At 42.3% G+C, this 27,325-nt stretch overlaps 1 long non-coding RNA gene across 3 annotated transcripts; it reads left to right on the forward strand.

Moving 5' to 3' along the window:
* The first annotated feature begins 967 nt into the window (after positions 1-967).
* LOC133480078 (uncharacterized) lies at positions 968-26,167 on the forward strand. Of its 3 annotated transcripts, none has more exons than XR_009789175.1 (4): positions 968-1,191; positions 10,563-10,909; positions 21,377-22,697; positions 22,837-26,167. It is a non-coding gene; the product is annotated as an uncharacterized LOC133480078 (long non-coding RNA). The 3 variants fall into 3 exon arrangements; XR_009789174.1 differs by having other exon boundaries at positions 21,377-21,763; positions 22,132-26,167; XR_009789173.1 differs by having other exon boundaries at positions 21,377-26,167.
* The last annotated feature ends 1,158 nt before the right edge of the window (positions 26,168-27,325 follow it).

The raw sequence follows: 27,325 nt of genomic DNA on the forward strand, positions 1-27,325 counted from the left end.
GTCCCTCATGGCAGGGCAGTTCCTTCGTACATACTAGTACGTCTCTCCTTGGCAGATCGCGAATGAAGAAGTTCAGTGAATGAATCACTCATGGCTGAGAGTACATTCAGTTCAGTTCACTACAGTCCCTCACCCACCTGCACGGCGCTGCCTGACACTGGCTGCTCATTGGTCATTTCCTGGAAATTCAGAATGAGTGACAGTACACTGTAGTAGAAGTAGGTGTGTGTGTGCATGTGTGTGTGTGTGTGTGTATGTTTTGATTTAATTTAATTGCAAATCAGTATTACATTGATTGACAGTACTAAACAATACTAAGTGCTCTTGACAGAGAGGATAATATGTTTGTGTGACTGGTGATCTTCTGCGTTGTGTCGGTTTGTACAATGCTGTGACACCGGGACCTTTTTGGAGACAATCTCCTTTTATTCTGACAGAATAAACAACAACAGAACCTCCGTATAAATTCGACTGTCCACTCGAGCTCCTCTCCCACAGGAAGATTGTAAGGGCCCGCGACTACGCGATAAAATCTTTATACATAATAAACCACAAATTCAACAAAACATACCTGACAGAATAAACAACAGCAGAGCCTCCGTATAAATTCGACTGTCCACTCGAGCTCCTACACAAAGAAAATATAGATGACGACATCGGCAACCCGGAAGTCAGTTCGGTTTGTCACAGCGTTAAACCAGCGGTCTTCAACTGTTAAAAATACTATTTTTACATGTAACCCCGCTGAGATGTACCCATTATGCGACAAGAAAAGACATAACAATAACATTGAGACTAAAGGTGCATAATAAACCAAGCGAAACATTAGGATGGTTCAGGATTACCAACTGAAAGAAATATGGTCACCCAAGTTCTCCCACAGGAAGATTTTACAAAAGGGCAGAGGCGGGGCCGCAGAAAAACTATATAGTGGGGAGCACAGAAGAAGAAATTACAGGAGGAGGAGCACCGAGCTACATACGCACAGTTTACACTGGATCGGGAGGCATTTTCTTGTCAGGCAGTAACAGATTTTGTGCAATTATATATAAACTTCATTAAACACGCAGATTGACCCGGTGACATTCGTGTAAATATAGACGTGTTATTTTAAATTTCTTATTAATCCATTCAAATAAGTCTCCCCCTTAACTCCCTGGAGCTGCTGCTACTTCAGCTTGCCTTGCACTGGTGAGTCTAATTCGCATGTCGGTCTCCTGTCCTCTCATTACATAATGTGTAGTCTGTTAAGATTATTGAGACACCGTCCAACTCACCCCCCGTGTGTGTGCTTGTTTTCATGTGCTTGACTGACTCAACATTCGCCGTTAGCTTGAAGAAACAGATGCCAGTGAAAGCAATTCCCGCGAGGACGTCAGGGCGAACAGTTACAATCACTCATAAGAACTGCATAGTGCGTCATTCTTTGCGCGAACCTATCACTCACCGTACGAATTCGCAGTAAACCTCCGCATAAGTCACTCATTGCAGAACAGTTCACTGCATATGCACTAGTACGTTGCTCTTTAATGGACGAAGAAGTTCAACGAACAAATTATACTTGGCTGACAGTACATTCAGTTCAGTTCAGTTCACTTCAGTTCAGGTCAGTCCCTCCCCCGCCTGCACGGTGCTCCCTACACGCTGGCTCCTCGCCGAAGATTCAGACGTGAGTGACAAAACGCCGCAGCAGTTCTGTTTCCGCTCCCAGCCGACTCGTTCACAGCAGCGACCAAGCTCAAAGAACAAATCATTTCATAAACTGATTCAGTTCAATATGTTCACTAAAAAGATTTGTCCTTTTGAACAAAATGTTCACGGACGATACAATACTCGTTCACATCAAATGTTATTACCAATTTATGCCGATATCCAGGTAATTCCAAACAATCAAATAGTTTTAGTGTTGAAGTATTTTACAATCTGACAAACAGGTCTTGAAGATTTTGTTTCCAAAAAACATCTGGACAACCCATTTTAAATGTGTTACTATCACAACACATCATATACAGTATTATTATTTTTTCCACGAAATGAGCAGCTACTTTCTAATTTCATATAAAGTGTCATTAAGTAGAATGCATTGAGAAGCAAATGTGCCCACTCTACATGCGAACCATTAAGTGTTTTTATTAACACTCACTCACAGCAACGGGACTGTGAGTCATGTCTCCATTTCATGCTCCATTTTAGAAATCAAACATTCTTAATTAATCTAATGGGGCTAATGTAGCAACACTTCCTGTCTAGGATCCTCTGCCTGGAATCCTTCAGTAACCTGAGATGAACCTGCCAAACTAAAGTGTTACACACACCCTTAGGATTTTGGAACTGATCTTTCTGACATCATAGGTCTGGCTGAGTGGACGGTCTAGGTCTGTTCAAGCATGGACTACGACAATTTGCTTACATTACCTGGCTTGAGATATAATTTGAATTACTTAGAAATACATTACAGTTTAAAAAAAGCGAGAAGTCTAAGCGCACAAACGTCTGCCATTTATTACGTTAAGAAGAAATAATGCTTGTGCAGAGCAAATTTAAAAAATGTAGCCTACATACATTTTCTATAACATATGCCTGCTCAGGGAAAATATCACAGCCAACTCCCACTAGGCTTTTTAACCTTGCTCAAGCACATTTGACACCTAAAATGTGAATTGTTTGACTAGTGTCAGCACTTGCACTTCCCTTCTCCTGAAACAGTTTGAAGACATCGTGATAATATATGTAAATGTGCTTGGGCATGGATGATTATGTGCTTCGGGGGGTAATTTGAGGGAGGGGTAACCGTGCTGGAGCATGGGACGCGCCAATGGCCTCTCGGCCTTGTGAGTACTGGACACCCTTAAAGTGAGATGCAGCCAATATCCAGACTTATGCATCATTTTACTGGCGTACTAACAGCAAAGCATCACTTCCTGCACGCATACAGAAACAAAAACAAAAAACCCATATCAGTGTAAACATAACTTCCTTGGTGGAGGTATTAAGCAAGCATCTTTGTGCAAAGAGCAGGATACAGTACCCAAATATTGAACTCAAGTAAGAGCATGAATGTCAAATAAAATAAAAATTCATCCATCTGTCCATTTTCTGTACCACTTATCCTCACTAGGGTCACGGGCGTGATGGAGCCTATACCAGCTATCTCCCGCCTATTGCTGAATAATATCACTAAATCTAACACATAATTCATAAAATCTTTATCAAATACTTGCAAAATACAAATTGAGGCAAATTTAGCTCCAAGAAACGGTCTTAAACTACAATGCCGTGAAAAAGTATTGGCCCCTTTCTCAAATGTTTATATTTTTGCATAGTTTCTCCACTTTAATTTTTAAGATCATCAAACAAATGTAAATATCAGACAACTATAACCCAAATGAACTTAAAATGCTGTTTTTTAAATGGTGATTTCATTTATTAAGGAAAAAAAATTGGTTGGGCCATCCTCAGCAGCTACAACTGAAATAAAGCGAATTGAAGTCTGGTCTTTGACTAGGCCAGTCCAAAACTTTCATTTTGTTTTTTTAAGCCATTCAGAAGTTGACTTACTGATGTGTTTTGCATCGTTATCCTGCTGCAGAACCCATCTTGAGGTCACAAATTGATGGCTGAAAATTCTCCTTCCGGGATTTCTGTTAAAAAGCAGAATTCATAGTTCCATCAATCACAGCAAGATGTCCAGGTCCTGAAGAAGCTAAGCAGCCCATGACCACCACCATGTTTGACTTTTGGTATGACATTTTTTTTTCTGAGATGCTGTGCTACATTTACACCAGATGTAAAGACACACACAACTTCCCAAAAGCTCAACTTTCATCTTGTCAGTCTATATAATATTCTCTCAAAAGTCTTGAGAATCATTCAGATGTGTTTTTGTAAAAGTAAGACAAGCCTTAATGTTCTTTTTGGTCAACAGTGGTTTTCAACTTGAAACACAGCCATGGATCCCATTTTTGCCCAGTCTCTTCCTTATTGTTGTGTCATGAACACTGACCTTAACTGAGGCAAGGGAGGCCTGCAGTCCTTAAAAGTTGTCCTGAGTTCTTTTGTGGCCTCCTGGATGAGTCATTGCTGGGGTAATCTTTTTAGGCTGGCCACTCCTGGGAAGGTTCATCGCTGTTCCATAATTTCTCCATGTGAGGATAATGGCTCTCCCTATGGTTTGCAAGAATCCTAAAGCTTTAGAAATGGCTTTTGTAACCTGTTCCAGACTGACAGATGTCAATTACTTTATTGCTCGACTGTTCTGGAATGTTTTTGGATCGTGTCACTTTGTTGCAGCTTTTTTAGATCTTTTGTCCAAATTGATATTGTCAGGACAGATTCTGTTAAAGTGATTTCTTGATTGAACAGGTCTGGATGTAATCAGGCTTGGGTGTGATCAGTGAGAATTAACCAAAAATTATGATTACCCACAATTAATTCATGATTTAACAAGAGGGGTTAATTACTTTTTCACACAGGGCCAGATAACTTTTTTTCCCCTTAATAAATGAAATCACAAATTAAAAACATAATTTTAAGTTCACTTTGGTTATATTTGTCTGATATATACATTTGTTTGATGATCTTAAACATTAAAGTGGGGAAACTATGCAAAAATTCAAGAATTTGAGAAGGGGGCCAATACACGGCACTGTACAGTGTATATGGCTTCTACTTGTTCAACAGCACAATACCGTAGGCTCACCAGGCAGATTAGAAACACAGGAACAAGGCTGCTGTGGATATAAAATGTATACACACCCCTTTGCAAATGGCAGGTTTTGTAGTTGGAAAATAATTTTGTCCAAGATAAACCATTTTAAACCTTTTGTCCACCATTAATATGACCTTGAATTTGTGCAGCTCGACTGATTTATTTTTTTATCTTTTTGAGAGGGGAGGTGAAAATAAAAAACTGAAATAAACTTGAATGTGATTGACTTGGACATGACGTTTAAATTGCTGCCAGGTCACCATTGCAAAATAGATATTCTGTTTTAACTGAATCTTTTACCTGGTAAATAAAGTTTAAACAAAATAAATACAAATAAATCTGGTTGCAAAAGGATGTACTCCCTCTTATAACTGGCATGTGTTTCGAAGTAACAGATCACATTCAAACTCATGTTCAATGGGAGTTCACACACATCGGTCACCATTTCAATTTTTAGGTGGGAAAAAAACAACAACACATGCATAGGGCCTTACAGAAACATTTTTTTTAGACTTATTGATAAAGTGTGTGTGTGTGTGAGAGGGAGAGAGAGAGAGAGAGAGAGAGGGAGAACAAGATGCATGTTTTACAGTTACTTGTGCTAATGTTGCCATATGCACAGCCAAAACATCAGCAAAAACATCTGCAACTTTACCACAAGGTGTTTTCTCAAATTAGAAGTGAGCTGATATATAATATATTTTAATATATATAATACAGTATATTGTATAATAACATAATTTATTGTACATGATATACAAGTTCGGACAGTGACAAAACTACGCTGCCTGTTCTAGCTGTTGTTTTTCATAGTCTGTAATGTAACACAAGTCGCGTGCAGCTGTCACGACTCACTTTGATTGGCCCACGAAGCCCAACAGAAGACTTGGTGTGTGGACGTGACTTTCTTGTCGTTTGATTGGCACCCGATGCGGAACGAAAGTCCAAAAATAGATTACGCAATTATTAATAAATGAAAATAGTGTTAATCAGTGTAACAGAGTAAAAGTACCATTTCTTCTTGAAATAAATACTTGAGTAAAAGAAAAAAGTATGCTTCATTAAAAATACTCTGACAAGTACAATCTATCCAAAATGTGATGTAACGGAGTAAATGTAGTGCGTTCCTACCCGCCTCTGGCACAGAGTATATAGTGAGTGCTAAAAGTTTTCCTTTGAATACGTCCAGAAGTTTAGATTTAATTATTCAAATTGCTCAATAGAAATAGGTTCTTCCTCCCACCCTTCTTTTTCTGCTTCGTGCTACCTTCCCACAGTTCATCGCAGCTGCATGCCACACACTTTCTCAAAGCACTCAGGGCCAAAATGAGTTTCTGTCATGGACCATGGCGAGTAATGAAATAATCCCAAAATGACGTGAAATTTGTGGATGGGAGAAGGTGCCCCTTGTCAGGCAATTGATTCTATTCCCGTCTCTGTGCGATCTGTCCTAGTCACACGCGTTCAAGGAGATCTGCTGCTGTGTTTATATATTTGTCGGAGATGTGCGGGCTGGTGACAAGGGGTGAAATTAGCCATGTAGGAGTTATCGGATGTTCGAGTTTGTGCCCCCATAAAATTGACATGAGACACGTTCAGTTTGTCCCACCTCTCAGTGATACAGGGCAGCGGGCGGTTAAAGGTGGCCAGTTGAAAGAGCAAACAAGAAGGCGACGGCCACTCACTGACTTAACCTCTGTCATCAGAGTGCTCCTGTGTCAGCATGCGAATCAAATCAAGATGAATGGGGCCTATCCTGGCCACTAGAGGCTCGCCTCATTGGGCCCAATTTCATCACTGCCAGTAACTGTTCATATACAAAGATTAATAGAGCGTCCGACCATGCTTCTGTGTGGAGAGGAAACACAGATGCATACAAATAGGTCCACAGGCAAGAGGGAGATATTATAGCATTGCACTGCAGATGCAATAGGTGGAGCACGTCAGAGGGGGCCCAACAACCTGACGCCAAATTGATAGGGTCCTACAAAGGTGACAAATTCAGTTAGGTGACTTTTTGTATATATTGTTTTCATTTTGTTAAACTTTGTCACCAAGCTAATGTCAATGTTTCCAACCTGCCTTATAATTGACGTAACTGTTGTCAGTGTGCCAGTGAGAGGAGCCCTTCAGCAGGTTGTCTGTCAGCTCTGTGCCAACATATTTCAAAAATGTTCAAATCTGTGTGTTTAATATTTGTATCGAAACTCAAGGACCACAAGATACAGTTCACCTGCACAATCCTGCCAAAATCAGAGCAGTATCAATAATTCTGCTCTCACAAAGATAGTAATGCATTTTGATTAATTGACACTGTCAGGGAGATATTCATTTAACAATGTTTATAATTGTGGTTCCAGGTTGTAACTGCACTGTGCCATACTGCAACAATATTTTTTTTAAATATTTCTCGCTACCTTACTTAGCTTCATGAGCAGAGCATGAGAAACTTCTTTGACAGTGTCAGTGTAAACTATAATTGCAAAGGTTGTACGGTATTGTATCTCATTAGATGTAGGCATAGATACAGATTTAAAATAAAACACACACACACCAAGTGGCTTGTGGTCAAAACCGTTTTCCCTCATATAATATTGAAATCCCCATATCAAGAAGTTATTATTACTGTTTGTTTTAATATGTAAGACTGTGGGGGCACGGTTTACGACTGGTTAGCACATCTGCCTCGCAGTTCTGAGGTCCAGGGTTCTAATCCGGCCCCGCCTGTGTGGAGTTTGCATGTTCTCCCCGTACCTGCCTGGGTTTTCTCCGGGTACTCCGATTTCCTCCCACATCCCAAAAACCTGCAGGGTAGGTTAATTGAAGACTTTGAATTGACCGTAGGCATCAATGTGAGTGTGAATGGTTGTTTGTTTATATGTGCCCTGCAATTGGCTGGCGACCAGTTCAGGGTGTACCCTGCCTCTCGCCCGAGGATAGCTGGGATAGGCTCCAGCACGCCCGAGACCCTAGTGAGGATAAGCGGTACAGAAAATGGATGGATGGACGGATGTAAGACTGTTGATGCCATCAGCATTTCACAATGTGTGTTTGTATGTATTCCTACTTGTTTTGTCCCTCGTCTTTCCTAGGCATATTGGAAGTGTGTGTCTTCTTTAGTTTTAACTGAGAAGTAAAGTACAGTATATGTAAAAAGCATAATATTGACTTGCATTAAAACTAACTTGGAAACACCTTGTCGACAAGTGTGTCCATTTTCGCTTATGTGACCCTTGTGTTTATACTATATTAAAGCACTTAATCTTAATCACTGTGCTCATTGTGTGGTGGTCCAAGAGAGACAAAGGGTAAATCCACACATACCTCATTAACTGATCTCCTAACTATAAAATTGCCTTAGTTTAAAGTTTTTTAGGTTCTAGCAGAGGATGTATGGCTTCATCTGTTTAAATACAATACTTATATGTTATATGTTATATTATGCAGCAATTAATAACTATGACGTTTTGTACTGATTGTAATCCCTCAAGGGAAAATAAAATGTACCATCTGTTGTATATTTTGTGTTGCACATCACAGAGAACTATATGACACACATGAAGGCATGCAGGGAGAGATTTCAGCTCCTTGCTCAAGGGCACCTTGACAGTAGTCAGGAAGCAGAAAAGCATTTCTCCATTCATAGCCTTAGCTTGAAATTATTACCAGATGTTATTTACAGTACAGAAGGATTTAAATCTTTCGTTCAAAAGCAAAACGGTGGTCCAGTTGTCTATCATTTTATATCATGGTAATTGTATTACTGCAATATCATGATTGAAAGACTGTTGCTGGGGGTTGGGGGATCTTTGTGAAGTGCAGACCAGAATTTTGCAGCAGTAATTCTCTCCTTATATCATGTCCTCTCTGCATTAATTTTGAGAAATATGTAGCCAACATACTATATATCACAGTTGGCAGAACCCTGTCTTGATCCTTACCAGAGAATCAGAATAATTGACCAATGCACAAATGTTCTATACTCAGAACGCATCTTTTGAGTACATCAATTTGGTCAACAATTCACGTTTTGCACAGTCTGTATCAGGGGTGGACTAAGCATGATTAAATATGGCCCATTGCTTCCTTAAATTCACCCCACCGAGCATGGACTTGGAAGAGTCCTGTAATATTTGTTGATGGAATTTCTCCCCCTAAAATATGATATGTAAGTGTACATATATTTATTTTTATTAATGTATCTCATTAAATTGTTAATTTTTTTGCACTGATTCATCCAGCTCTCCAAACAAATACTCCTGAAGCCCTCTGCCCGTCGACAACTTTTCCAAGTATTCTATTTGTCAATTTTCAGAAACTAATGCATACCGCTGTTCGCAAACGCAAATGTTTGCATCGAACACTGCAGCTTAACTTTGGGCTTTGACATCAAAGTGTTACTGATTAGTACGTCCTTCGCTTTCAAGATAAAAAAAAATAGTGACTCTTTATTAACCAGACTAGCTGCAAAGTCATTTGTATACAAATACGGTGTGGGTGTGTTACGACGGGCCAAAATCCCAAAACCTTGTGTACAGTCACATTTTCTGACAGAGGCAGCTCACAAAAATATTGATGGGAGGGCAGGCACGCCAGGTCCCAAACTCACCGCCCGGCACTGCATGTGACTATATTTTACATTTTGACTAACTTTACATTTGACTTACTTTACTGGCCAGAAAACACACACACATACACACACACGCGCGCCAGTGGCATCACTCTTGTACTGAAGCTTGCATTAATGAATGTAATAAACAAAGAGACACACCAACCCATCCACTACACACATTCATTTTCGAGCAAAACGTTAATCAATCTTGAACGCACCAATGCAGAAGGGCAATCAATTTGAACTTCTTATGACAATTAGTGGAGCTTTAGCAGCCGCTCTAAAACATGCTGACCCCTCAAACTAGTTGGCACTACTGGCAGTTAACTGGTATGTCTCTTGCTTCTAAACTTGAGTGTGTGTGTGTGTGTGTATTTATTATGCCAACACACATATAATAGTCAGTAGCTGCTAATGCAGTGCACACAAAGATCAATTCATATCAATTACACATGGTTAGCAAGATGTGTTCATCCGCATGCTAAATTACATCCCTCCATATTCATGTTTTTTGGAAATATGGACCTCTGTGCAATAGCTATACTATTGTTCATCAATAATGTACTTTAAGCATTATTATAGCCATTTTATGAGTTTTTTTGCGACGTATTCAATCAATGTAACATTCCTGCTTCAACACATTGAAATATTTCTGAAATATCATGCCCTCCCCCCAAAAAATTATACCACTCAATCCAAGGTGTATTATATCATATATAGTAATAATGGAATACAATATGATGTAGCATACAGGTACGACTCTATTTTTCCATCATAATTAGCTGTTCTTTTCCTCACCTACCTGAACATTTCACTAGCCCCAACATTCTATACAACTGCATTATCTAATGAGATACTGTATAAGAATTCAAAGATAATAATATTCAGAAATGTATTATTTTAACAGTTTCATTACATTAGCTAGATTAAAGGGACAAATCATTTGTATGACTGCAGTTCAGCACCACTGCAAATAATGACCACAATAATAAACCTACTCTTAAGTTAATAAATGAATGGCAATGTTTATAAAAAGTGACTGTTAATGCAGAGGACCATTTAATTAATCTCTTGTATTCTTTGTTACAAGAGCACGGGTGTGCCTGTTAAATTCTCTGTCTTTACACAGACAATATTCACATGCCTTGATTACCTGGTGAAGAGAAAATAGACTGTTTACTAATACCATTAGATTGTCTTTTTTCATTGTTCTTTCTTTATTTGTGCCACTCCATCGCTCAGCCAGCTTTGGTGGCATTGCTCAGGTTGTGATCCTGTGTCAGAGGCCGCATGTTGGTACAAGAGTTCACCCCGCAGCGTGTCTGACTGCATAATCCAGCCACTCTGTTCGGAGGAAAAAGCCTGCCCCCCACTGCACCCCGCCCCAATCTGCTTGCCTGCTTTACACATTCTAACACAAGCATGCCATGACTACAACAAAGGTGAGCAGAAGATGGTAATTAAAAATTAAAGCAGACAAGAGGTGGCTGGATACACCTCTTTTAACAGCAGTTCAACTGGAGTGGAGAAGAAAAAAACACATGGATAACAACCTCCTTTCACTGGCTCTCTTACCCTGACTAATTAAGGTAAGATTAAGTGACATGCTAAGTGAGATGCAATGATTAACATTATTTCAGATTTTTAGTGCAGCTATATATTTAAAGATGAAGATTCTTGAGGGTGGATTAGTGAATGTATAAGAACAGATAAGATTGAGCGGGGAAACCTAATTAATTTAATAATGTAAAAAAAGAAAAAAAAGTGTAAATATTGTTTATTTACAATTAAATTTGTATTATGTTTATTTGGTTAGTTTGGGTTTATGTTTTGGAATTCTTGCAATATATATATATTTGCTCTTTGAATGTTTGACCCAGTTGGGTGATTCTTGTGTCAGTCCAACCCACTTCCTCTCATGCCCAACAAATCAGCACCTTGCCTGCCTTTTGTCACATTTTTTTTATTATTAGTCTTTACAGTCGATCTGATTCAGTTAAATTTTATATGGCTGACTTTCTCTATGTTGGATCAACTTTCTGCCATTCATTTTGCCACGGTCCCTGGCTCCTTTCCGGCTTTGGGTGTGGCGCTGCTATGAATATCTGGGCAGCTCCTTGGGCTCAGCTGTCGGATGCCTATTTTCGCAGAGATCATCGTCTCGGTGGAGGGCTACATATTAATCGCTGTCCCGACTGCGGCCACCAAGATCAACTGCACACATGCGCAGAAACTATGCGTGGTCAAAATGGCGTCGACCATAACACAGGCTAAAAATTATGAAATAATTGTTGATTTTTTAAATAAATGCAATGTGAAGGCAGTTTCTAAGATTCAAAAATTTTACTGACCACACAGTAACGGACCTAGGAAAGAACACGACAATGAGAAAAAGAATAATCGGCACGGCACTTACATTATTAGCTACAGGACAAGAGCTCTAAACATGCAGCTGCGGCTGGTCCGAGCTAACATTTATCAGAGACCTAAAAATAGGGGAAATGAAGTGCTTGCAGGAGGAAAGGCCGGGACCTTGCAATGACCATTATCTTTAAAGAGAACGGTCAAGTCAGGCAAGTGAAGCTCAGCGGCAGGAAGCAACCCACAGTCCAACGAGCATCAACCCCAGTGGCTGAAAGTAATTCAAGCACAACATCTGAAAATCCAGGACCCATCCAATTGCAGCATGCTATTGAGAACGAAATCCAATGCCACAGACCCCAGGTGAGGTGGCCAAAGTTCAGTTGCAAGAACAGGTGGGCAAGAGTCGACGGAGACCTTAGCAATATCATATATTGGAATTCGAGGAACAGTCAAGAAGAAACTGGAGTGAATAAGTGACGTGGTCTATCACTACATGACTGAAAGGTTTGGAACCAAAAAAATAAATAAATAAAGGAAGGCAGCACCAGCCCCTCTGAAGTATAGAAGACAATGAGAAATTGAGCTCCTTGTCAAGGAGAGGGAGATTTGACAAAACAATGGAAGAATTCTTCACTGCAGGAGAGCGAGAGAGCATAGAGCCCCTGCAACCACAGCTGAAGGGACGCCAGGGAAGACTGCGGAAAGCAGAAACTTCCCGAACTTTACGCAAAAGAAAGGAGAGGACAAAAACATCCTTCTATCAGATTCCTTCAGATTTATGAAAGGCCTCTTCACAAGGGAAAATACTGGGTCCCTTAAGGTGCCAAAGAGGTCCTCCCACCTCGAGGTGACTCACTCAGATGAGCAAAGGCTTGAACAAAGGGAGCTACCATCAGACATGCAACCAATTCCCCAGCCTCAACATCAGTTGGATGACAGCCCCCCAAAGTGGAGAGAGATCAAGAATAAAGTATTAAAGGCAAGGGCAGTTTCAGCGCCAGGGCCAAATGGAGTGCCTTATCGGCTGAAGAAGAATACACCAACAGTCTTGCGGTCTCTGGAGAAGCTAACGAGGTGGCATGGAAGAAGCAATCCATTTCAAGGTATGGCGAATAGCAAGGGGAGTGGTAATTGTCAAAGATAAGGATACCTCAAACATAGACCAATTTCGGAAAATCAATCTCCTCACTGTTAAAGGTAAAATCTTCTTTAGCATTGTCGCTCAAAGGCTCACAACTTACCTTAAGCTGAACAAGTTCATTGATACGCCAGTACAGAAGGCTGGGGTACCAGGTTTCTCGCGATGCCTCGAGCACATGAGCATAATTTGGCATTAAATCCAGTCAGCAAAAAAAAAGGAAGGAAGAGATTTGGACATATTATTCCTTGATCTGGCCAATGCTTTTTGGATCCATACCCCACTCTGGGCCGCCTTCAACTTCTTTCAAGTGCCTGAATCTATCACAAAAACTGGTTAGAAATTACTGTAAAGATCTGCAATTCTGTATAAGAGCGCCAGAATACACAACATCATGGCAATCTATGGAAGTGGGTATCATGGCGGGTTGTACCATCTCCCCTCTGGCCTTCACCACAGTTGAGGGAAGTGATTATAAGAGCATCTAATGTGTATGGGTAGTCAGAGGAGAGTGTCAGCAGTCCTGACAGCGACTAACTCCAATTTGTGCCTACATAGAGAACATGACCACCCTTACGTCAACAATTGCCTGTACCAAACGCCTGTTGCCACAGCTTCATTCAAACATTACCAAGGTATGGATGAAGTTGGAGCCCGACAAATCCAGGAGCATAACAATCATCAAAGGATGATTGGATTAAGGCTTGTTCAGCATTGACGTCTCTTCCAGGAAAGCTGGAGCTATGGTGCCTTTAGTTTGGGTTGCTCCCCCATCTGATAAGGCCTCTAACGGTCTCCGAGTTTCTCATCTCCAAAGTCGAGAAGCTGGAGAGGACCGTCATACATTAAAAAGTGACTGGGACTTGTGCATTCCCTCAGTAACATAGGCAGTTCCAGTGCACCGTGCCCATGAAGAGTATAAGTGCACCAAAGTGAGGCTGAACATGACCCTGATCGAGTATCACGATGCCCTCATATAAACAGCTCCTCCCAGACTGGCAACTAGGGGAAAGGGAAACCCTTCTGAGGCGGTAGAGCAAGCACAATCAGCTTTCAGGCATGGAGACATAGTGGGACAGGAAGAGGTTGGTTTGGACCAGTCGACCCACATGGCAATAAGCAACATCTGGCCAGACGAGATAGCTGGTAGTTGCTGAGGTCAGACACCTACAGGAAGCAAAGAGTAGACACAGAGGACTAGCTGGGAAAATGTGTAGCACCGTAAATACACCTGGAGAAACCTTTGGTAGAAACCAAATCAGCTTCATCATTAGAGCCACCAATGATGTCCTACCTACACCTAAGAATCTAAATCAGTGGCTTGAAGAAGATCCGTCATGCCCTCTCAGTGAAACCCCAGCAACTCTCAGACACATGCTTACCGGCTGCAAAACCAGTCTGTCCCAAGGCCGTTACACCTGGAGGCACAACCAAGTACTATGCCAACTGGCAATGACCATTGAAGGAAGGTGTTCGGCCATTAATGCCCTGCTTTCCCCAACATCTGGACCTTTAAATGTCACGCCCTTTGTGAAAGCAGGACAGCGCCCAGTAAAGCCACCCACAAGAGTGGATAGGACCCTCTTGGACACCGCACGGGACGAGAAGATGCAAGAGGTTTTAGATCAGCCACTCAAGTTTCCACCTGTAGATTTTAACAACTAATCTCAGGCCAGATCTTAGTTTGTGGTCAACTTCACATTAGTCCCTGTTTGTTGTTGAATTTATGGTATGTACCATGGGAGGCTGCAGTTGGAAAAGCGTATGAACCAAAAAAGCAGAAATACATCGAGTTGCCGACAGAGGCACAACAACGAGGCTGGCATAAACAGGTGCTTCGTGTAGAGGTTGGCTGTAGATGATTAATCTCAGAATCTACAACCATGCTCCTTAAGGGGATGGGAGTTCGAGGTCAGGCCTTCAAGCAAGCCATTAGGTCACTGTCTGAAGCAGCGGAGCGCAGCAGTAGGTGGATTTGGATCAAGAGGAAGGATTCCAACTGGGTTGCGAAAAGTCATTAAAGAATGATAGAAGCAGAAGGGGGCCCACCTGAGACACCGGGTGTCTGGAGGTGTCGTGGGCCTATCAAGGAGACACTGAAGAAGGAGAGTGCCCACCTGACGCTGACAAAGTGATTACCCCTCTATCCACTCAACAATAAGTGCTGATTATTATCGATATTAATTACAAGTTCTACTAGCTCAACTAACGTGATTTGAAGCTGAAAATTCTGATTCGCTGATCGCTTTTCCATGCCCACTCAAATAACAATTCGAGTCACCGCCACTTGGTGTCCAGCCCAAGAAATTTTTTTATGAATAACGGTATTTTCAATATGTGATGGTGATGCTATGCAAAAAGAAAGGAAAAAGTAGGCATCTGTTTGTCAGGGGACAAAACCAAAACATAAAAACTTGCCAAATCTGATTAGATTCAATACAAAAGTTGTGCAATTTCTTGTGTACAACCCCAATTCCAATGAAGTTGGGACGTTGTGTTAAACATAAATAAAAACAGAACACAATGATTTAAAAATCATGTTCAACCTATTTTTAATTGAATACACTACAAAGACAAGATATTTAATGTTCAAACTGATAAACTTTATTGGTTTTAGCAAATAATCATTAATTTATAATTTTATGGCTGCAACACGTTCCAAAAAAGCTGGGACGGGTCATGTTTACCACTGTGTTACAACAACTTTTCTTTTAACATCATTTAATAAATATTTGGGAACTGAGGACACTAATTGTTGAAGCTTTGTAGGTGGAATTCTTTCCCATTCTTCTTGCTTGATGTACAGCTTTAGCTGTTCAACAGTCCGGGGTCTCCGTTGGCGTATTTTACGCTTCATAATTCACCACACATTTTCAATGGGAGACAGGTCTGGACAATTAGCGTGTTCACCTGTGGGATGTTCCAAACAGGTGTTTGATGAGCATTCCTCAACTTTCTCAGTCATTTTTGCCACCTGTCCCAGCTTCTATGGAACGTGTTGCAGCCATAAAATTCTAAGTTAATGATTATTTGCTAAAAACAATATAGTTTATCAGTTTGAACATTAAATATCTTGTCTTGTAGGGTGTTCAATTAAATATAGGTTGAACATGATTTGCAAATCTTTGTTTTCAACAATGTCCCAACTTCATTGGAATTGGGGTTGTATAATGCACGTTTCCCCCAAAGAATTGTCAAAAGTCAATAGTGCGTATTATTCATAGGTATAGGGGAAAATGAAAATACTTTCACATTTTATAAATGTATGTCCCCATCTAGAGGTTATCACAAAGCTGGACACTTTCATTCCAATATGCCACCGTCACCTAGAGGTTATGACAAAGGTGTAGCCTACACTTTCATTCCAATATGACAGGGGTAAGTATGACTGCATATACTGTATGTACAGTTGTGCTCATAAGTTTATATACCCTGGCAAAATGTGTGAAATATTTTTTTTTTAACTACGACTGATGACTGAACAACAGCCATCATTAATTTCTTTATGGTTACGTTTCGTTTAATGATAAGGCTTTTCTGAAATGCTTGACAGTTTAATTTGATCCATCCATTCATTTTCTGTACTACTTAGCCTCAGTAGGGTCGCATTGCTGGAGCCTATCCCAGCTATCTTTGGGCGAAAGGTGGAGTACACCCTGAACTGGTAGCCATCCAATCACAGGGCACATAGAAGCAAACAACCATTCGCACCTATGGGCAATTTAGAGTCACCAATTAACCGAACATGCATGTTTTTTGCGTGTGGGAGGAAACCGGAGTACCCGGAGAAAACCCACGCAGGCATGGTGAGAACATGCAAACTCCACACAGGCGAGGCCGGATTTGAGCCTAGGTCCTCAGAACAGTGAGGCGGATGTGCTAACCAGTCGATCACCGTGCCGCCAGTTTAATTTGAATCCCATTAAAATAAAATGAAATGTGTTTCGCCTGGCCTTTCATGTTTTCTTTAAAGAATTGTACTGTATTGTATTTTACAAATTCTGCGTGGGTAATCAAACATATGTGCACAGCTCTGTGAGAGAGGGAAGTCTGGACGTCCCTGCTAAAGCTGCTGCCCCCGACCTCGGATAAGCGGTAGAAAATGGAGGGATGAATGGATGGTTATGTTGTTGATGTTTCGCAACTTTTTGATACGGCTCTTTTATTGGACCTCGTGCAGGTGTAATGTTAAGAACTGTTAGTCACATCACAGCATCATATTCTGACGTGAGCTCAAGAAGTTCGAATCCACATTCAGTTTTCTTTTCAAGTACATCATGGTAGGTGGAAGTGCAGCAGAAAGAAGCTTTGAGCGAGAAGTCTGTGCCAGCACACAAGAGTCTATTAAAGTGATTGCAGCAAGTACTACTAAATCATTCAAATGATGTAAACACTTTGTTGTTATTTGCTCTAACCATTTGGCCACCAGTGCAATGTTTTAGGAATTACCTGAACTATTTGCATGGCAGCGGGTCACAGTTGGACAATTGGCCTAAATATAATCTTGGTCTCTGAAGAGTGGAAAAGCTGCATCGTACTTTAAGAGTGATAACAACCTCTTGCATTTACATATACATTTACTTTGTCTCTTGTCACAATATCTTAACCTCTCTGTCCCTGTTTTGGCCATAAATGAACCTGTCTGAGTTGCCTTTCTTACAATCTCCACTCAGACGCACACAAACGTATACACACACACATACACACTCTCTTTTCTCATTCTCCTCTTCTTCTTCTCACCCTCCTAAATTGCAAGCCTATATTTCTGGACCTCTGATGCAATTATGCCACCTCGATTGGCTTGACGTGGAAGCAGGATAAAAAGCACACAAAGCGCAGCTTTTGTGTATCAAGAAAATAAAGGCTTGAAATTGCTTCAGACCACTGCTCTGTCACTCGTCTTCTCTCGCTCCTCGCAAGTAAACGCCAGCTCATCCCCTGTCTCGATCACGTACACAAACACATTCACCAGACAGCAAGGCTTTCCTGCGATGGGACAGGATAAAAGTAGACAGTTTCTATTATCAATAACAAGATAAAATACAGAGGTCCTTTATCTCTTAAAATGTAAATTTATACAAAGCTCCATATACCTCCATGCTGTAAATATCTAACATCTCTGAAGACCACAGAACTAGACTCAATTGATTTTTCTCCCCTCCTCCTAGTTGCAGCCGTCTGCAAAATCTCCCAGTCTGGCATAATATCAATGATGAAATTAAAAATCCTCCATTTGTCCAAACCAAGAGGGAGATCACCTTTGTTCAGGCCTTTTACTCTTTAAATTATTTGATTGATTTCCTTTAAGCTCATTTGTTTATTTCATTGTTCATATCTGCTCGATCTAAATCATTTCTCAAGTTTATTCTATTGATTTCTTAGGACACCATCCTCTTTTTTTCTGTAACCTTGCCGCAACCATATCAGTTTCTTTTAGCGTTCATTGGATTAAAAAAAGGAAAATACAATGCTCTTCAAAGAAATAGTGTTTATTTCATGTTTACTCATTAACACTTTGGAGATGTTCTACTGTATATCGTAATAAATAAGTCCAATATCTTTGTGTAGGTATAGATTACACATTAGAGTAGAGCATTTACATTGCTACTTTTTTATATTTTATGAAAGCTGATATGAATTGTTATTGCTATTTTTGTAATCTTATTTAACATTTATTTAGAATTATACTTTTTTCCATATTTTTCCCATAAGTGTTTCTCATTAGACCGGCCTTTTATCATCAAACAAATCAGCATCCTGCTTACGCTACCTCTTCTTGTGTAATTACTATTTTTTTGTGTTTACTTTGCTTTACCTTTTGTACTGTAAGTTGGTCAAATTTTGTCTATTTTTTTTTACGTTTTGTGTTTCTTTATTTTATCCACCTATTCGTCTTATACTGCTTAACCTTACTAGGGTCACAGGTGAGCCTTTCACAGCTGACTGGTCGCTATCCAAAAGCAGGGCACATATAGACAAACAACCATTCACACTCAGATTCACACCTAAGTACGATTTAGAGCCTTCAGTGGACCTAATATGCAAGTTTTTTGAATGTGGGAGGAAACCGGAATATTCGGAGAGAACCCACACAAGCACAGGGACAACATACAAACGCCGCACAGGATGGCCGGAGCCTGGGTTCGACCCCCTAAACCAGGGGTGGGAATTTAATTTTCCAAATGGTAATTTGATGAACTGTAACACTTGATGAGGGCCACGCAAACATCCTAACCTCAACTGTGTTCCAAATTAATTTAATGTATTAATATGAAAATTATATTGTCTTGCTTTAATAAAATCCTACTCCAGTAAATATGGTATCTATTGTTATAATTGGGGAAAAAAATGAAATGAAAATTGCAGCATAGATCATTTTACACTTGAGACTATGTGAGTCCTTGGATGCACATACAGTATCATGGAAACAGTAAGTCCCAGGCCCTGGAACAATGAGTCCCTGCAGTTTATCATCACGGAATACAGATACTCTAGTCATCCACTGTATTGTACAATATTTTTGTTATCCATTGCTCTTGCTCTCTCTCAATATATTATGTCTTCAAGCCTGCCACGATAGCAAATATTTTAGAACCATATATTTACCCAAAAACTTTAACGATAAACGGCAGGATCATTAAAGGTGTTTTTTTTTTATTTATTTTTTTTTATTGCCACTGATATAATGTTATTAGAGCATCATAAAAAAGTGTACATGTCACAAGTCCTGCCCTGGCAATCAAACATATGAGCACAAATGTGTAATGTTCTCTCATTTACTAAATAAAAGTAGGGCTGCACTTCACAATAAAAGCAAGTAAATAAAAAGGGAAAGTTATACGTGTTCAAATAAAGTGCTTTACTTAACAAAACTAAAGTTTCCCCTTTTCTGTTTGGCATCTTGACACAACAGTGATGCTTCAAACAATGTTACATAATTTAATTTAACAAATCTTGACAACTGAACCATTTTAGAGGTTATGTTTGTTCAAAACCTTTGTTTTGTTTCATAATGGCATTTCACATATATGCACAGTTAATAAATGCAACCAGTGGGAACGTCTCACTGAGAAGCACAAACAAAAAATTACTCTGCCCTTTCCATTTTAAGCACCATTTGTTCCAAATGTTCTCTTCCTTTATCGGTCATTTTCTGATCTTTCTCCATCTTTAACTCAACTTACACGTTGACTCGCTATCTCGCTCCCCTGCAATGTTTCTCCTCATCTCTGTCCGGGCTGTGTGCAGTCAGTAATTACTGTACAGCCTGCGATGTAGATTTGACTGGCTGAAGGGGGTGGCTGAACTCGCATGTGATTGGTCGGTACTGTTCGTCACTACCATAAATCCTGTAATATGTTGTGCTGCTTAAATGGAAGCAGCCCAAATGTCTTGAATCATAACCTTTCTTTTTTGGCTAGGGTATGGGTATGTATGGGACTGATTCTGGGCCCGGACGTGGATTATTAGTCACCTCTCATGGCTGTGTGTTCTGGTTGTTGTCTTCCCCCTGTCTCATACACACCTCCTCCTGAGAGCATCTTCACCACCTGTGCCTTGTTCACCCTAATTACCCCTTGCATTTAACCTCGTGTCTCATTCTTTCTAGTCGCCAGTTCGTTGTACCTTGTCGTCGCATTCCTTGTTTCCACGTCACCGAGTCACAGTAAGACTAGACCCTGTTCCGATTATCGATCTTGCCTTTTTGCCTCACGTTTTTGGATACTGTTGCCTTTTCGGATTGCCTGCCTGTGTACCGACCACTGCCCGTATATTAAACCTCTCTTTTTTGAAACTGTCCATTTGTACTGGAGTCATGCATTTTTTGGTCCTATCCTCTGTTCTGTTCATGACAGAACGAACTGACCATAACATGGACCCAGCAGACTCAGACCCGGTCCGCAAAACCCTTCGAGTGCAGGGTCAATGCCTCTCGAAGCAGGATGAGCAGCTTGCTGCCCTCCACCTTCATCTAGAGGGACTATCAGAGCCTCAGGACAATATGATGAGACAGGTGGCCTCACAGTTTGAAATTCTTATGAAAATGATTCAGAAGAAGGAACCAGTTGGCACAACACCCGATACCGCCACGGTACCAAAGTTTCCATGTGAAGCAGTTACCATGCAGTCACCTGCCACCTCCGCTGCTGTCTGCCCACAGCTCTCTCGACTAGAGAGGATCTCTGGAGATTCTGGGAATATTAAGCGGTTCATCACTCAGTGCAAACTCCACTTTGAGCTGCAGGCAGCTGCCTTCCCCACCGAGTGGGCAAAAATCCTTTTGTCTTTTCCCACCTGACTGGTCGTGCGGAGGCGTGGGCTACTGCTGAGTGGAGCCGCAGTTCCGCCGCGTGTCATTCTTGGGCTTCTTTCATAAAGACGATGGAGCAAATTTTCCAGTATTCCACACCAGATCGTGAGGCAGCTCACTCCCTTGTCACCTTACAACAAGGCAAGCGCAGGGTGACAGATTACGCGATTGAGTTACGCATTCTAGCAGCTCAGTCAGAGTGTCAGTGGAATAACAGGGCACTGATTGATGCATTTTTTCAAGGACTATCCCCCGCCGTCAAGGATCGTTTGGTACAACTAGACCTACCGACCGACTTGGACACTCTCATCAAGTGATCGCCGTAAAAATCGACAAAAGGCTTTTGGATCACGAGCTGGACGGAGTTCGGCGGAGGGCTGCGTCACCGCGCACTTGGAGGACGATCCTCGGTGACCAGCCAAACCAAGGCAGATCCCCTGTTTCCAGTCTCAAACCACTGGGTAGCATCACTACGGAAGAACCCATGCAACTGGGGAGGTTCCATCTCTCCCCTGAGGAATGTCAACGCCGGCTGAGGGTAAGGCAGTGCTTCTACTGCGGGCAGTTGGGTCATTCGTGAAAAACTGTCACGTCAAGGTTGCCGGTGCCAGAAGCAAGGGTACGGGAGAGGTGAGTCTGAATTTCATTAAGGAAGACCCTGCCCGGGTTCTTCCTAAAGTGACACTATGCTCTCCTGATCAAGAAATTCATACACCTGTATTAATTGACTGACGCAAACCTACTCAACTCCCTCCTCGTTAGACGGATGCACCTTAGAACCTTTCAAATAAAATTCCGTCTGCAACATAGTTTAACCGAGAGGCTGAACCAGGACCTGGGGACTGGGCTCTGATGTCTCGCTGCACAGGAGCTACAATCCTGGTCTCAGAAACTGGTTTGGGTCGAGTTTTCTCACAATTCCCTCCCCTCTGCATCCACTGGTCTATCGCCTTTTCACGTTGTGCATGGTTACCAACAATCTCTGTTTACTGCCATAGCCCCAGAATCCATTGACCTTGGTGAGACGCTGCAGGAACGAGTCCGCCAGATGCCGCTGCGCCAGGGACGGTCCTACAAAACCGCAGCTGAACGTAGGAGGACACCGGCCCCGAACTACAAAGTGGGTCAGCGAGTTTGGCTCTCTACCAAACATATTCCACTCCGGGTGGAGTCCAAGAAGCTTGCTCCCAGGTTCGTGGGGCCCTTCCCCATCACAAAGATCATCAACCCGGTCACCATGAAGCTTTGGCTCCCAAGGTCACTGTGGGTCCACCCTGCTTTTCACGTCAGCCTGCTCAAGCTCGCCTGGGAGTCTCCTCTGGTCCCGCCTTCCAAGACCCCACCTCCTCCCCGGTTCGTGGATGGGGGCCCTGTCTTCACTATGAGGCGACTGTTGTCGTCTCGTCGGAGAGGGAGTGGATTTCAATAGTTGGTCGACTGGGAGGGCTATGGGCCTGAGGAACGTTCAAGGGTGCATTTATTGTGGATGACTCACTCATTGGGGACTTCCATGTTGCGCATCCTGGGGCTACGGGGCCGTCTGGGGCCGGCCGTTAAGGGGCGGGTACGGTCATTAAAATTACGTAATAGACATGTTAACCTATGACTATTGAATCAACATTTTACAAAAAACATCTATGTTTTTTTTCTACATTTTAAAGTGTGCTGATAACCACCAATTCATATTAACTCTTCCTTGTCAGGACTCCCAAATCCTGATGTATGGCTGGCTGGATAGATGGATATATGGATACCGTCCACATCAAACTAAAAGCACCACTTTCAAAATAAAAACACAGCATATTTTACTTTTTTATTTTGACTTCATAAACACTGTGAGGACCTATAAGAGACTGTGGACGGGCCGGATGTGGCCCACGGGCCGTACTTTGCCCCAGTATGCCCTAACCTCAGAATTGTGAGGCGGACGAGGTAATTATTTTTTAATTACACAAATCTTTCCTTTTCAGGGTTCAAGTTTGATTTTTCTCCCTGTGCTTGTGTGGGTATTCTGGGGGTACTGTGATTTGCCCCCACATTCCAAAAACATGAATGTTAACTGCCATCTAAAATGCCTATAGGTAACAATGTGAGTGTAAATGAGTGTCAAAATCTGCCCTATGATTGATTGGTGGGGTGGGGGGAGTGGTTTAGTTAAGAAATGGTTGATAAGATGTATTTTTATTTTATTACATTACATTTTATGATTTTATTTCTGATACAGTATTGTGACCATTTAAATGGTAGCTAAATTGTTAAGAATGAATGCCACACTAAATAAGTACAGTAAACCAAACAGCATACCGTGCATTGGTCAGATTGATGTCCCTAAAACATCCGTTTATATACACTCCAAAACCTATCCAAACGAAACTCTGCCACTCAAACTCAGCTGTATCACAGTCACACTTACTGAGCATACTAAACACTACTTTTAGTGCACTCAATACCATCAGCCTGGATTTATGCAATGACACAAAAAGCCACACACTATCATGTGAGATTTTCCCATATAGCCAGTGACCCCAGAACTGGGCCAATCAAAGCCAGCCTTTTTATGTCCCTTTGATTTTTTTTTTTTTCTTTCATCTTGTCGCTGATCCCGTTGCAGCTTTTAGATAATGCTAATAGATCACAGGCCAACAGGACAGAGCAGGATAATGGAGCTTTCATTGCAGCCTGATTAACTTGGCTGTAGGGTTCCACCTCAACCCTTTCGGCATGATGGCTCTAATTAATAACGATTGCTCCCCAAAATGTGCAAATGGAACGATAAACGGAGGGCCAACTAATTAACTGCAACCATTTCTACTAATCATTAGTTAACATCCCGTTTTGTCATCATTACGCTGGTGCGTGTGCAAGGGCAGATAAAACAGGTCAGCCCTTTTTTTCTGCCACACCATAAAGCTCGACAGCCATATTTTCCTCCCACAATAAAAAGACTAACAAGTAATTAAAGTGAGGGCTGAAGAAAGGTTTGGAAAGTTTCTGTCTCTTAAATATCCCCACTGTAGGCGAAGCGTCACCATTTTCTTAAGGTAGTTGCTAAAAACATCCTGTTTTCAGATGAGACTGTTTATTTCCAGTCAACAGCTGATAGATTTAGAAATAAAGCAGGAAATTACCAAAACAACTTCAAGACGGACTCTCAGCACTCTGCATCATTTGCTGTAGTGTTCCAACTCATTTATTTTTGCTAGCAAGGAAATCACTGTCAGTGAAATGCTTGGGTTTTTTTTATTCTTTTTTGTCCTTTGCTAAAAAATAAGCAGAGGGAGTATTTCAAACTCCCATTGCACACTAAAACAGCACAAAAGGCATACAGATCCACCATTCTGCATGGCCATGGAGCTGAACACTACACGTTAAAAAAAACAAAAACATCTGGAAATTGCACCCAAGGATGAACCAGACTTGTGCAAGTCCACAATTCTCTTACTGAAATAGAGAGATAATTTATTTATTTTGCCCTTCCCATTATGTTACACAAAGAAGCAGTGCGTTTCAGGTGTGCCTAGTTCAAATACATCCTCAGGCGTGTCTCTAATTCACTCAAATGTTTTCAATAAACCTATCAGAGGCTTCCAAATAAATGAAATCATCATATGGGTTTTCCCAAATTGTTTAAAGGCATAGTAATCATACTGTATGTAAACTTCTGACTTTGACGAACATAATGAAAAATTGTCTAAAAAAACATTCTCTCATTATTCTGACATTTAGCAAGAAGAAATAATTTTGGTAATGCTAATTGACCTAAAACAGGAAACGTTTAGTCTGATTTCATGTCAGACAGGGAGAAAAAAAAAGCACATTTGTCTTTTTATATAGTTCATGTAAACGTCTGGTTTCAACTGTATATCATGATATAATCCTTATTGTTTTAAGAATGACATTGTTTTAAACTGGGTGATTTCCATTGCTATTGGTGTATCATACAGGAATAAAATAGACAAAATATAAAGGTGCTCTCTTACTGATTATAATCAAAAACAATTTAATGAACGGCGGCACTGTGAATAAATGGTTAGCACATCCGCCATGTGTGGAGTTTGCATGTTCTCCCCGTGCATGCGTGAGTTTTCTCCGGGTGCTCCAGTTTCCTCCCACATCCCAAAAACATGCAGGGTAGGTTAATTGAAGACTCTAAATTGCCCGGAGATGCGAGTGTGAGTGTGAATGGTTGTTTGTTTATATGTGCCCTGCAATTGGCTGGCGACCAGTTCAGAGTGTACCCCCCTTCTCACCCGAAGATAGCTGGAATAGGCTCCAGCAAACCTGTGACCCTAGTGAGGATAAGCGGTCTTTGGAGATGTAGCTGTGTTCAGAATTAACCAGTCACATTTAAACTCGTGTTAAATGGGAGTCGGCACACATTTAAAGTGCCTCTGATTAAGGCAAAAAAAATTCATGTTTCAGTAGGTTTTACCATCTTTATTTTTTTTTAAACTTTTGAATTATTATTTTCTAGCAAAGGCCTGAAAGCTTTTTTCCAACATTGACTGGTATTTGGAACTGTTCATAATTCCCTCCACCTTGACTAAGGCCCCAATTGCAGCTGAAGAAAAACAGGCCCAAAGCATGATGCTGCAACTATCTGTTAGTATGGTGTTCTTGTGGTGATGAGCAGTGATGTTTGTGCCAAACATGTAATCATCACCAAAAGTTAAAACTTGGTTTCAAAACTCAGGGAGATCGTAGTGAAGGTGTTGTTCCCTACTCGCACACACTGAGGTCTGTGCATAATGAAATCTAACAGCCAGTTGCACAGGTCAGTCTGGTGGCCATCCAGGGCACCCGAGGTGAGGTGCTTGGCTGAGCGGTTCAGGAGGTCGTCCAGGACGCCAAGCACCAGGGTCTTTACAGGGCCATTCAGGCGGACGGCCACGGTGCCGAACCCAATGGTAATGCAGGGGCTAGGCAATAGGGTTGGGTGGCGACCGCTGGACGAGCGCCGCCGGAGCAAGGACGGGTGGCGGCCGCTGGACGAGCGTCGCCGGAGCGGGGACGGGTGGCGGCCGCTGGACGAGCGGCGCCGGAGCGGGGACGGGTGGCGGCCGCTGGACGAGCGCCGCCGGAGCGGGGACGGGTGGTGGCCGCTGGACGAGCGTCGCCGGAGCGGGGACGGGTGGCGGCCGCTGGACGAGCGTCGCCGGAGCGGGAGCCTGGCGCAGCTGCCGAGGAGCCGGAACGGGAGCCTGGTGCAGCTGCCGAGGAGCCGGAACGGGAGCCTGGCGCAGCTGCTGAGGAGCAGGAACGGGAGCCTGGCGCAGCTGCCGAGGAGCAGGAACGGGAGCCTGGCGCAGCTGCCGAGGAGCAGGAACGGGAGCCTGGCGCAGCTGCCGAGGAGCCGGAACGGGAGCCTGGCGCAGCTGCCGAGGAGCCGGAACGGGAGCCTGGCGCAGCTGCCGAGGAGCCGGAACGGGAGCCTGCCGCAGCTGCCGAGGAGCAGGAATGGGAGCCTGCCGCAGCTGCCGAGGAGCAGGAACGGGGCCTGCAGTCGCTTCCTCAGCCTGCCGCCATTGAGGTTTGGGAGTAGAGGGTACGGGAGTGGAAGAGTGCACAAGGTCTCGGGAAGTTTAACTAGGAAAAATGGCTGGTACTGAACATGGTGGCTTGGGGGCAGGTTTGACTAGACGTGACTTAATTGGAGCCGTGGAACAACGTGTGGGAACAGGTGAAAAATTAAGTGACTTGTGAACAGGGGGAAATAAAACGAGGGGGCAAAATTTTACCTTTACTTGGGCGCCTCCGTTGGCCACCACGCGGCGGTCCCGGGTAGATGGCCAAACGGGTGCCCAAGAAAAGGTCCGAGGGAAAGGATTTGGACTCACTGGGGTTGGAAACGGGGAGACGTGACAAAAACTGACGAGGACGGGATAAACTAGGGAAGGAACCAGAAAAATCTAAATCTGTGTCAGATTCAGAATCAGACAGGAGGTTAACTAAATCGGGGCCATCTTCACAATCAGAAAAATCAGAATCTAAAGAAACGTGTGGATGTAAAATAGTAGGGCATGGTGAATAACTAGGACAAGTGGGGGGACCCGATGAAAAGGACAGAAAAGACTGAACAATAGGGCTTACTGGAAGAGGGTAGGTATGGATGGCAGGCTGAGGACGGTGGGAGGCAGTTTGGTGGTGTCCAGGGTGACGCCATGTTCTTCCCGCTGGGTCCTGTTCTGGTCG

The sequence above is a fragment of the Phyllopteryx taeniolatus genome, chromosome 6 (genome assembly GCF_024500385.1).
Source record: "Phyllopteryx taeniolatus isolate TA_2022b chromosome 6, UOR_Ptae_1.2, whole genome shotgun sequence".
In the NCBI taxonomy this organism is placed as follows: Eukaryota; Metazoa; Chordata; class Actinopteri; order Syngnathiformes; family Syngnathidae; genus Phyllopteryx; species Phyllopteryx taeniolatus.